This window comes from Oncorhynchus gorbuscha, unplaced genomic scaffold (assembly GCF_021184085.1).
Source record: "Oncorhynchus gorbuscha isolate QuinsamMale2020 ecotype Even-year unplaced genomic scaffold, OgorEven_v1.0 Un_scaffold_1216, whole genome shotgun sequence".
Taxonomy (NCBI): domain Eukaryota; kingdom Metazoa; phylum Chordata; class Actinopteri; order Salmoniformes; family Salmonidae; genus Oncorhynchus; species Oncorhynchus gorbuscha.
In genome coordinates, this window is record NW_025746059.1 from 57445 (window position 1) to 67500 (window position 10056).

Below are 10056 nucleotides of genomic sequence, written 5' to 3' on the forward strand. Positions count from 1 at the left end.
TCTATCTACACTCTGACCCCGTCCTCTCCATGTCCTCTCTTTCTATCCACACTCTGACCCCGTCCTCTCCATGTCCTCTCTATCCACACTCTGACCCCGTCCTCTCCATGTCCTCTCTATCCACACTCTGACCCCGTCCTCTCCATGTCCTCTCTATCTACACTGACCCCGTCCTCTCCATGTCCTCTCTTTCTATCCACACTCTGACCCCCGTCCTCTCCATGTCCTTTCTATCCACACTTTGACCCCGTCCTCTCCATGTCCTCTCTATCTACACTCTGACCCCGTCCTCTCCATGTCCTCTCTATCTACACTCTGACCCCGTCCTCTCCATGTCCTTTCTATCTTCACTCTGACCCGTCCTCTCCATGTCCTCTCCTCTGGCTGACCCCGTCATCTCTTTCTATCTACACTCTGACCCCGTCCTCCCTTTCTATCCACACTCTGACCCCGTCCTCTCCATGTCCTCTCCATGTCCTCTCTTTCTATCTACACTCTGACCCCATCCTCTCCATGTCCTCTCTTTCTATCCACACTCTGACCCAGTCCTCTCCATGTCCTCTCCTCTGGCTGACCCCGTCCTCTCCATATCCTCTCTATCTATAGGGAGAGAGAGGGAGAGGCAGGAAGAGAGAGGGAGAGACAGGAAGAGACAGGAAGAGAGAGGGAGAGAAAGGAAGAGAGGCAGGAAGAGAGAGGGAGAGCCTCTATCTAGGGAGAGAGAGGAGAGGCAGGAAGAGAGGAAGAGAGACAGGAAGGCTAGGGAGAGAAAGGAAGAGAGGCAGGAAGAGAGGAGGGAGAGACAGGAAGAGAGAGGGAGAGACAGGAAGAGAGAGGGAGAGGCAGGAAGAGAGAGGGAGAGACAGGAAGAGAGAGGGAGAGACAGGAAGAGAGAGGGATAGACAGGAAGAGAGAGGGAGAGACAGGAAGAGAGAGGGAGAGACAGGAAGAGAGAGGGAGAGGCAGGAAGAGATAGGGAGAGACAGGAAGAGAGAGGGAGAGACAGGGGGAGAGAGGGAGAGGCAGAGAGGGAGAGGCAGGAAGAGAGAGGGAGAGGCAGGAAGAGAGAGGGAGAGACAGGAAGAGAGAGGGGGAGAGAGGGAGAGACAGGAAGAGAGAGGGAGAGACAGGGGGAGAGAGGGAGAGGCAGAGAGGGAGAGGCAGGAAGAGAGAGGGAGAGGCAGGAAGAGAGAGGGAGAGACAGGAAGAGAGAGGGAGAGACAGGAAGAGAGAGGGAGAGACAGGAAGAGAGAGGGAGAGACAGGGGGAGAGAGGGAGAGGCAGAGAGGGAGAGGCAGGAAGAGAGAGGGAGAGGCAGGAAGAGAGAGGGAGAGAGAGGGAGAGACAGGAAGAGAGAGGGAGAGACAGGGGGAGAGAGGGAGAGGCAGAGAGGGAGAGGCAGGAAGAGAGAGGGAGAGGCAGGAAGAGAGAGGGAGAGACAGGAAGAGAGAGGGAGAGACAGGAAGAGAGAGGGAGAGACAGGAAGAGAGAGGGAGAGACAGGGGGAGAGAGGGAGAGGCAGGAAGAGAGAGGGAGAGGCAGGAAGAGAGAGGGAGAGGCAGGAAGAGAGAGGGAGAGACAGGATGAGAGAGGGAGAGACAGGATGAGAGAGGGAGAGGCAGGAAGAGAGAGGGAGAGACAGGAAGAGAGAGGGGGGACAGGATGAGACGGGAAGAGAGAGGGAGAGGCAGAGAGGGAGAGGCAGGAAGAGAGAGGGAGAGACAGGATGAGAGAAGCAGGAAGAGAGAGGGAGAGACAGGAAGAGAGAGGGAGAGACAGGAAGAGAGAGGGAGAGACAGGAAGAGAGAGGGAGAGACAGGAAGAGAGAGGGAGAGACAGGATGAGAGAGGGAGAGACAGGATGAGAGAAGCAGGAAGAGAGAGGGTGAGACAGGATGAAAGAGGGGGACAGGATGAGACGGGAAAGAGAGGGAGAGATGGGAAAGAGAGGGAGAGACAGGATGAGAGAGGGAGAGACAGGATGAGAGAGGGAGAGATGGGAAGAGAGAGGGAGAGACGGGAAGAGAGAGGGAGAGACAGGATGAGAGAGGGAGAGACAGGATGAGAGAGGGAGAGACAGGAAGAGAGAGGGAGAGGCAGGAAGAGAGAGGGAGAGACAGGATGAGAGAGGGAGAGACAGGATGAGAGAAGCAGGAAGAGAGAGGGAGAGACAGGATGAGAGAGGGAGAGACAGGATGAGAGAGGGAGAGACAGGATGAGAGAGGGAGAGACAGGAAGAGAGAGGGAGAGACAGGAAGAGAGAGGGAGAGATGGGAAGAGAGAGGGAGAGACAGGATGAGAGAGGGAGAGACAGGATGAGAGATGGGAAGAGAGAGGGAGAGACAGGAAGAGAGAGGGAGAGACAGGATGAGAGAGGGAGAGACAGGAAGAGAGAGGGAGAGACAGGATGAGAGAGGGAGAGACAGGAAGAGAGAGGGAGAGACAGGATGAGAGAGGGAGAGACAGGATGAGAGAGGGAGAGATGGGAAGAGAGAGGGAGAGACAGGATGAGAGAGGGAGAGACAGGATGAGAGAGGGAGAGACAGGATGAGAGAGGGAGAGATGGGAAGAGAGAGGGAGAGACAGGATGAGAGAGGGAGAGACAGGATGAGAGAGGGAGAGACAGGATGAGAGAGGGAGAGACAGGATGAGAGAGGGAGAGATGGGAAGAGAGAGGGAGAGACAGGATGAGAGGGAGAGACAGGATGAGAGAGGGAGAGACAGGAAGAGAGAGGGAGAGACAGGAAGAGAGAGGGAGAGGCAGGAAGAGAGAGGAGAGACAGGATGAGAGAAGCAGGAAGAGAGAGGGAGAGACAGGATGAGAGAAGCAGGAAGAGAGAGGGAGAGACAGGATGAGAGAAGCAGGAAGAGAGAGGGAGAGACAGGAAGGGAGAGGGAGAGACAGGAAGAGAGAGGGAGAGGCAGGAAGAGAGAGGGAGAGACAGGAGAGAGAGGGAGAGACAGGAAGAGAGAGGGAGAGACAGGATGAGAGAGGGAGAGATAGGATGACAGAGGAGAAAACAGAGAGGGAGAGACAGGATGAGAGAGGGAGAGAGAGGGAGAGACAGGATGAGAGAGGGAGAGACAGGATGAGAGAGGGAGAGACAGGAAGAGAGAGGGAGAGGCAGAGAGGGAGAGACAGGATGAGAGAGGGAGAGACAGGATGAGAGAAGCAGGAAGAGAGAGGGAGAGACAGGATGAGAGAAGCAGGAAGAGAGAGGGAGAGACAGGATGAGAGAAGCAGGAAGAGAGAGGGAGAGACAGGATGAGAGAGGGAGAGGCAGGATGAGAGAAGCAGGAAGAGAGAGGGAGAGACAGGATGAGAGAGGGAGAAACAGGATGAGAGAAGCAGGAAGATAGAGGGAGAAACAGGATGAGAGAAGCAGGAAGATAGAGGGAGAAACAGGATGAGAGAAGCAGGAAGATAGAGGGAGAAACAGGATGAGAGAAGCAGGAAGATAGAGGGAGAAACAGGATGAGAGAAGCAGGAAGATAGAGGGAGAAACAGGATGAGAGAAGCAGGAAGATAGAGGGAGAAACAGGATGAGAGAAGCAGGAAGATAGAGGGAGAAACAGGATGAGAGAAGCAGGAAGATAGAGGGAGAAACAGGATGAGAGAGGGAGAGACAGGATGAGAGAGGGAGAGACAGGAAGAGAGAGGGGGACAGGATGAGAGAGGGAGAGACAGGAAGAGAGAGGGAGAGACAGGAAGAGAGAGGGAGAGACAGGATGAGAGAGGGAGAGACAGGATGAGAGAGGGAGAGACAGGAAGAGACAGGAAGAGAGAGGGAGAGACAGGAAGAGAGAGGGAGAGACAGGATGAGAGAGGGAGAGACAGGAAGAGAGAGGGAGAGACAGGAAGAGAGAGGGAGAGACAGGATGAGAGAGGGAGAGACAGGATGAGAGAGGGAGAGACAGGATGAGAGAGGGAGAGACAGGAAGAGAGAGGGAGAGGCAGGAAGATAGAGGGAGAGACAGGATGAGAGAGGGAGAGACAGGAGGAGAGAGAGAGAGAGACAGGATGACAGAGGGAGAAAACAGAGAGGGAGAGACAGGATGGAAGAGGGAGATAACGAGAGATACACTCTGAGGTTTTCCATGCAGGAGGCTGCAACTGTAACAGTGGTGTGTGCGTGCGTCTGTTTATCATTATATTCCCTCCCCCTCTTCTCCTCCCTCCATCCACCCTTCTCTCCGTCATCATCTTCCCCTCTTACCTCCAGACCACCCACCACCCATCACCCACACAGAGAGAGAACCACTTCATTTCACTTCCATTAGGGAGAATATTCATGAGCACATTAACAATTACTGTTTTCTTCTTCTCTCACTCATTTTCCCCGCCTGAGGTAGATTTTGATAGCTTGAGAAAACCGGGGAAATAATGTTGTCTTTCTTTCTCCTGTGTGCGAAGCGTGTCGACGGACCAATTAAATGGAAATACGTTGAAATAATTGTTGTGGGTTTGAGTTGGGAAACAGGAGTCTGATAAGAGGGTGTTTTTCTGAGTAGCTGGCCAAGCCTTCTGGTCTGCGACCATTTGGGAACCTATTATGATTGACAAGTGATGTGAATGGCTTTCTCCCCTCTAGGGAGAAGCTCTATCTCTCTCCTGTCTCACAGGCTCTCTCTCTCTCATTCTATTCTCTCTCTCTCTCTCTCTCTCTCTCTCTCTCTCTCTCTCTCTCTCTCTCTCTCTCTCTCTCTCTCTCTCTCTCTCTCTCTCTCTCTCTCTCTCTCCTGTCTCCCAGGCTCTCTCTCTCATTCTTTCTCTCTCTCATTCTATTCTCTCTCCTGTCTCCCAGGCTCTCTCTCTCTCATTCTATTTCTCTCTCATTCTATTTCTCTCTCTCATTCTATTCTCTCTCCTGTCTCCCAGGCTCTCTCTCTCTCTCATTCTATTTCTCTCTCTCATTCTATTTCTCCCTCTCATTCTATTTCTCTCTCATTCTATTTCTCTCTCATTCTATTCTCTCTCTCATTCTATTTATCTCTCATTCTATTCTCTCTCTCATTCTTTCTCTCTCTCATTCTATTCTCTCTCCTGTCTCCCAGGCTCTCTCCCTCTCATTCTATTTCTCTCTCTCATTCTATTTCTCCCTCTCATTCTATTTCTCTCTCATTCTATTTCTCTCTCATTCTATTTCTCTCTCATTCTATTCTCTCTCCTGTCTCCCAGGCTCTCTTTCTCCCTCTCATTCTATTTCTCTCTCTCATTCTATTTCTCCCTCTCATTCTATTTCTCTCTCATTCTATTCTCTTTCTATTTCTCTCTCATTCTATTTATCTCTCTCATTATTCTATTTCTCTCTCATTCTATTTCTCCTCTCTCTATTCTCATTCTATTTCTCTCCTCTCATTCTATTTCTCTCTCTCATTCTATTTTCTCTCTCATTCTATTTCTCTCATTCTATTTCTCCCTCTCATTCTATTTCTCCCTCTCATTCTATTTCTCCCTCTCATTCTATTTCTCCCTCTCATTCTATTTCTCTCTCATTCTATTTCTCCCTCTCATTCTATTTCTCCCTCTCATTCTATTTCTCCCTCTCATTCTATTTCTCCCTCTCATTCTATTTCTCCCTCTCATTCTATTTCTCCCTCTCATTCTATTTATCCCTCTCATTCTATTTCTCCCTCACTCTATTTATCTCTCTCATTCTATTTCTCTCTTTCTATTTCTCTCTCATTCTATTTCTCTCTCATTCTATTTCTCTCTTTCTATTTCTCTCTCATTCTATTTCTCTCTCATTCTATTTCTCTCTCTCATTCTATTTATCTCTCTCATTCTATTTCTCTCTCATTCTATTTATCTCTCTCATTCTATTTATTCTATTTCTCTCATTCTATTTCTCTCTCATTCTATTTCTCTCTCATTCTATTTTCTCTCTCATTCTATTTCTCCTCTCATTCTATTTTTCTCTCTCATTCTATTTCTCCCTCTCATTCTATTTCTCCCTCTCATTCTATTTCTCTCTCATTCTATTTCTCTCTCATTCTATTTCTCTCTCATTCTATTTCTCTCTCATTCTATTTCTCCTCTCTCATTCTATTTCTCTCTCATTCTATTCTCTCTCCTCCCATTCTATTTCTCCCTCTCATTCTATTTCTCTCTCTCATTCTATTTCTCCCTCTCATTCTATTTCTCCCTCATTCTATTTCTCTCTCTCATTCTATTTCTCTCTCTCATTCTATTCTCTCTCCTGTCTCCCAGGCTCTCTCTCCCTCTCATTCTATTTCTCTCTCTCATTCTATTTCTCCCTCTCATTCTATTTCTCTCTCATTCTATTTCTCTCGCATTCTATTTCTCTCTCATTCTATTTATCTCTCTCATTCTATTTCTCTCTCATTCTATTTCTCTCTCTCATTCTATTTCTCTCTCATTCTATTTCTCCCTCTCATTCTATTTCTCTCTCTCATTCTATTTCTCTCTCTCATTCTATTTCTCCCTCTCATTCTATTTCTCCCTCTCATTCTATTTCTCCCTCTCATTCTATTTCTCCCTCTCATTCTATTTCTCCCTCTCATTCTATTTCTCTCTCATTCTATTTCTCCCTCTCATTCTATTTCTCCCTCTCATTCTATTTCTCCCTCTCATTCTATTTCTCTCTCATTCTATTTCTCCCTCTCATTCTATTTCTCCCTCTCATTCTATTTATCCCTCTCATTCTATTTCTCCCTCACTCTATTTATCTCTCTCATTCTATTTCTCTCTCTCATTCTATTTCTCTCTCATTCTATTTTCTCTCTCATTCTATTTCTCTCTTTCTATTTTCTCTCATCATTCTATTTCTCTCTCATTCTATTTCTCTCTCTCATTCTATTTATCTCTCTCATTCTATTTCTCTCTCATTCTATTTATCTCTCTCATTCTATTTATCTCTCTCATTCTATTTCTCTCTCATTCTATTTCTCTCTCATTCTATTTCTCTCTCATTCTATTTCTCTCTCATTCTATTTCTCTCATTCTATTTCTCCCTCTCATTCTATTTCTCCCTCTCATTCTATTTCTCTCTCTCATTCTATTTCTCTCTCATTCTATTTCTCTCTCTCATTCTATTTCTCTCTCTCATTCTATTTCTCTCTCATTCTATTTCTCTCTCATTCTATTTCTCTCATTCTATTTCTCTCTCATTCTATTTCTCTCTCTCATTCTATTTTCTCTCCTGTCTCCCAGGCTCTCTCTCCCTCTCATTCTATTTCTCTCTCTCATTCTATTTCTCTCTCTCATTCTATTTCTCTCTCTCATTCTATTTCTATCTCATTCTATTTCTCTCTCATTCTATTTCTCTCTCTCATTCTATTTCTATCTCATTCTATTTCTATCTCATTCTATTTCTCTCTCATTCTATTTCTCTCTCATTCTATTTCTCTCTCATTCTATTTCTCTCTCTCATTCTATTTCTCTCTCTCATTCTATTTCTATCTCATTCTATTTCTCTCTCATTCTATTTCTCTCTCTCATTCTATTTCTCTCTCTCATTCTATTTCTATCTCATTCTATTTCTCTCTCATTCTATTTCTCTCTCTCATTCTATTTCTATCTCATTCTATTTCTATCTCATTCTATTTCTCTCTCATTCTATTTCTCTCTCATTCTATTTCTATCTCATTCTATTTCTCTCTCATTCTATTTCTCTCTCATTCTATTTCTCTCTCATTCTATTTCTCTCTCTCATTCTATTTCTCTCTCTCATTCTATTTCTCTCTCATTCTATTTCTATCTCATTCTATTTCTCTCTCATTCTATTTCTATCTCATTCTATTTCTCTCTCATTCTATTTCTCTCTCATTCTATTTCTATCTCATTCTATTTCTCTCTCATTCTATTTCTATCTCATTCTATTTCTATCTCATTCTATTTCTCTCTCATTCTATTTCTCTCTCATTCTATTTCTCTCTCATTCTATTTCTCTCTCATTCTATTTCCTGTTCTTTCTCTCCAGAAGATAAAAAGAGAGAGGTCACATAAGTGACAAGAGGATAGAACAGTTGCAGATACCAGTATCTGCAATTTGTCAGTAGGCACAGACCTTGTTTTGAGAAGGAAAGGTGTCTCCGTTTATAATCTCATTACAGAGGTACAGATCAGGGAGTCAGAGGGTTAATCCTCAGGGAGAAATCCCCACCATCCAGCAGACCCAATCTGGTGACGTGTGTTATTGAAGCAGGACAAAAACAAAGACAAGAAAACAACAGCAGTACAACATATCACTGGAGGTGGGAAAACTTCATCCATTACCAACATATCACTGGAGGTGGGAAAACTTCATCCATTACCAACATATCACTGGAGGTGGGAAAACTTCATCCATTACCCACATATCACTGGAGGTGGAAAAACTTCATCCATTACCAACATATCACTGGAGGTGGGAAAACTTCATCCATTACCAACATATCACTGGAGGTGGGAAAACTTCATCCATTACCAACATATCACTGGAGGTGGGAAAACATCATCCATTACCAACATATCACTGGAGGTGGGAAAACATCATCCATTACCAACATATCACTGGAGGTGGGAAAACGTCATCCATTACCAACATATCACTGGAGGTGGGAAAACATCATCCATTACCAACATATCACTGGAGGTGGGAAAACATCTATTCATTTAAAGTAACTGTCATCCATTACCAACATATCACTGGAGGTGGGAAAACATCATCCATTACCAACATATCACTGGAGGTGGGAAAACTTCAATTCATTTAGAGTAACTGTCATCCATTACCCACATATGTTATTCCTTTTGCTGACAGGCATGTGAAGAAAACTATTAGCATATTTACCAAAGGGCCCCAGGGGACCGGTAATTCCCCCTTTGGACACATGACTCACATCATGATGGGTGGATAGAGAGAGAGGTGTCTTTGTAGAGCAGATGTCTCTACATCCTGGTGGTTCTGGCTCCTATCTCCTGGTGGTTCTGGCTCCTATCTCCTGGTGGTTCTGGCTCCTATCTCCTGGTGGATCTGGCTCCTATCTCCTGGTGGTTCTGGCTCCTATCTCCTGGTGGTTCTGGCTCCTATCTCCTGGTGGTTCTGGCTGCTATCTCCTGGTGGTTCTGGCTGCTATCTCCTGGTGGTTCTGGCTCCTATCTCCTGGTGGTTCTGGCTCCTATCTCCTGGTGGTTCTGGCTCCTATCTCCTGGTGGTTCTGGCTCCTATCTCCTGGTGGTTCTGGCTCCTATCTCCTGGTGGTTCTGGCTCCTATCTCCTGGTGGTTCTGGCTCCTATCTCCTGGTGGTTCTGGCTCCTATCTCCTGGTGGTTCTGGCTGCTATCTCCTGGTGGTTCTGGCTGCTATCTCCTGGTGGTTCTGGCTCCTATCTCCTGGTGGTTCTGGCTCCTATCTCCTGGTGGTTCTGGCTCCTATCTCCTGGTGGTTCTGGCTGCTATCTCCTGGTGGTTCTGGCTGCTATCTCCTGGTGGTTCTGGCTGCTATCTCCTGGTGGTTCTGGCTGCTATGTCCTGGTGGTTCTGGCTGCTATGTCCTGGTGGTTCTGGCTGCTATCTCCTGGTGGTTCTGGCTCCTATCTCCTGGTGGTTCTGGCTGCTATGTCCTGGTGGTTCTGGCTGCTATGTCCTGGTGGTTCTGGCTGTTATGTCCTGGTGGTTCTGTCAGCTATATCCTGGTGGTTCTGGCTCCTATGTCCTGGTGGTTCTGGCTGATATCTCCTGGTGGTTCTGGCTGCTATCTCCTGGTGGTTCTGTCAGCTATATCCTGGTGGTTCTGGCTCCTATGTCCTGGTGGTTCTGGCTGATATCTCCTGGTGGTTCTGGCTGCTATGTCCTGGTGGTTCTGGCTGCTATCTAATGCTTGGTGGTGAGAAACACACTAGAGTGGAAATGATGAATGCTTCATGGGAGCAGAGAGGAAGTAGGGAGTAGAGGGGAGGGAGTAGAGAGGAAGGAGGGAGGGGAGTAGAGGCGAGTAGAGGGAGGGGAGTGGAGGGTGAAGGAGAGAGGGGAGGGAGTAGAGTAGAGAGGAAGGAGGGAGGGGAATAGAGGGGAAGGAGGGAAGGGGAGGGGTGTAGAGGGGAAGGAGGGAGA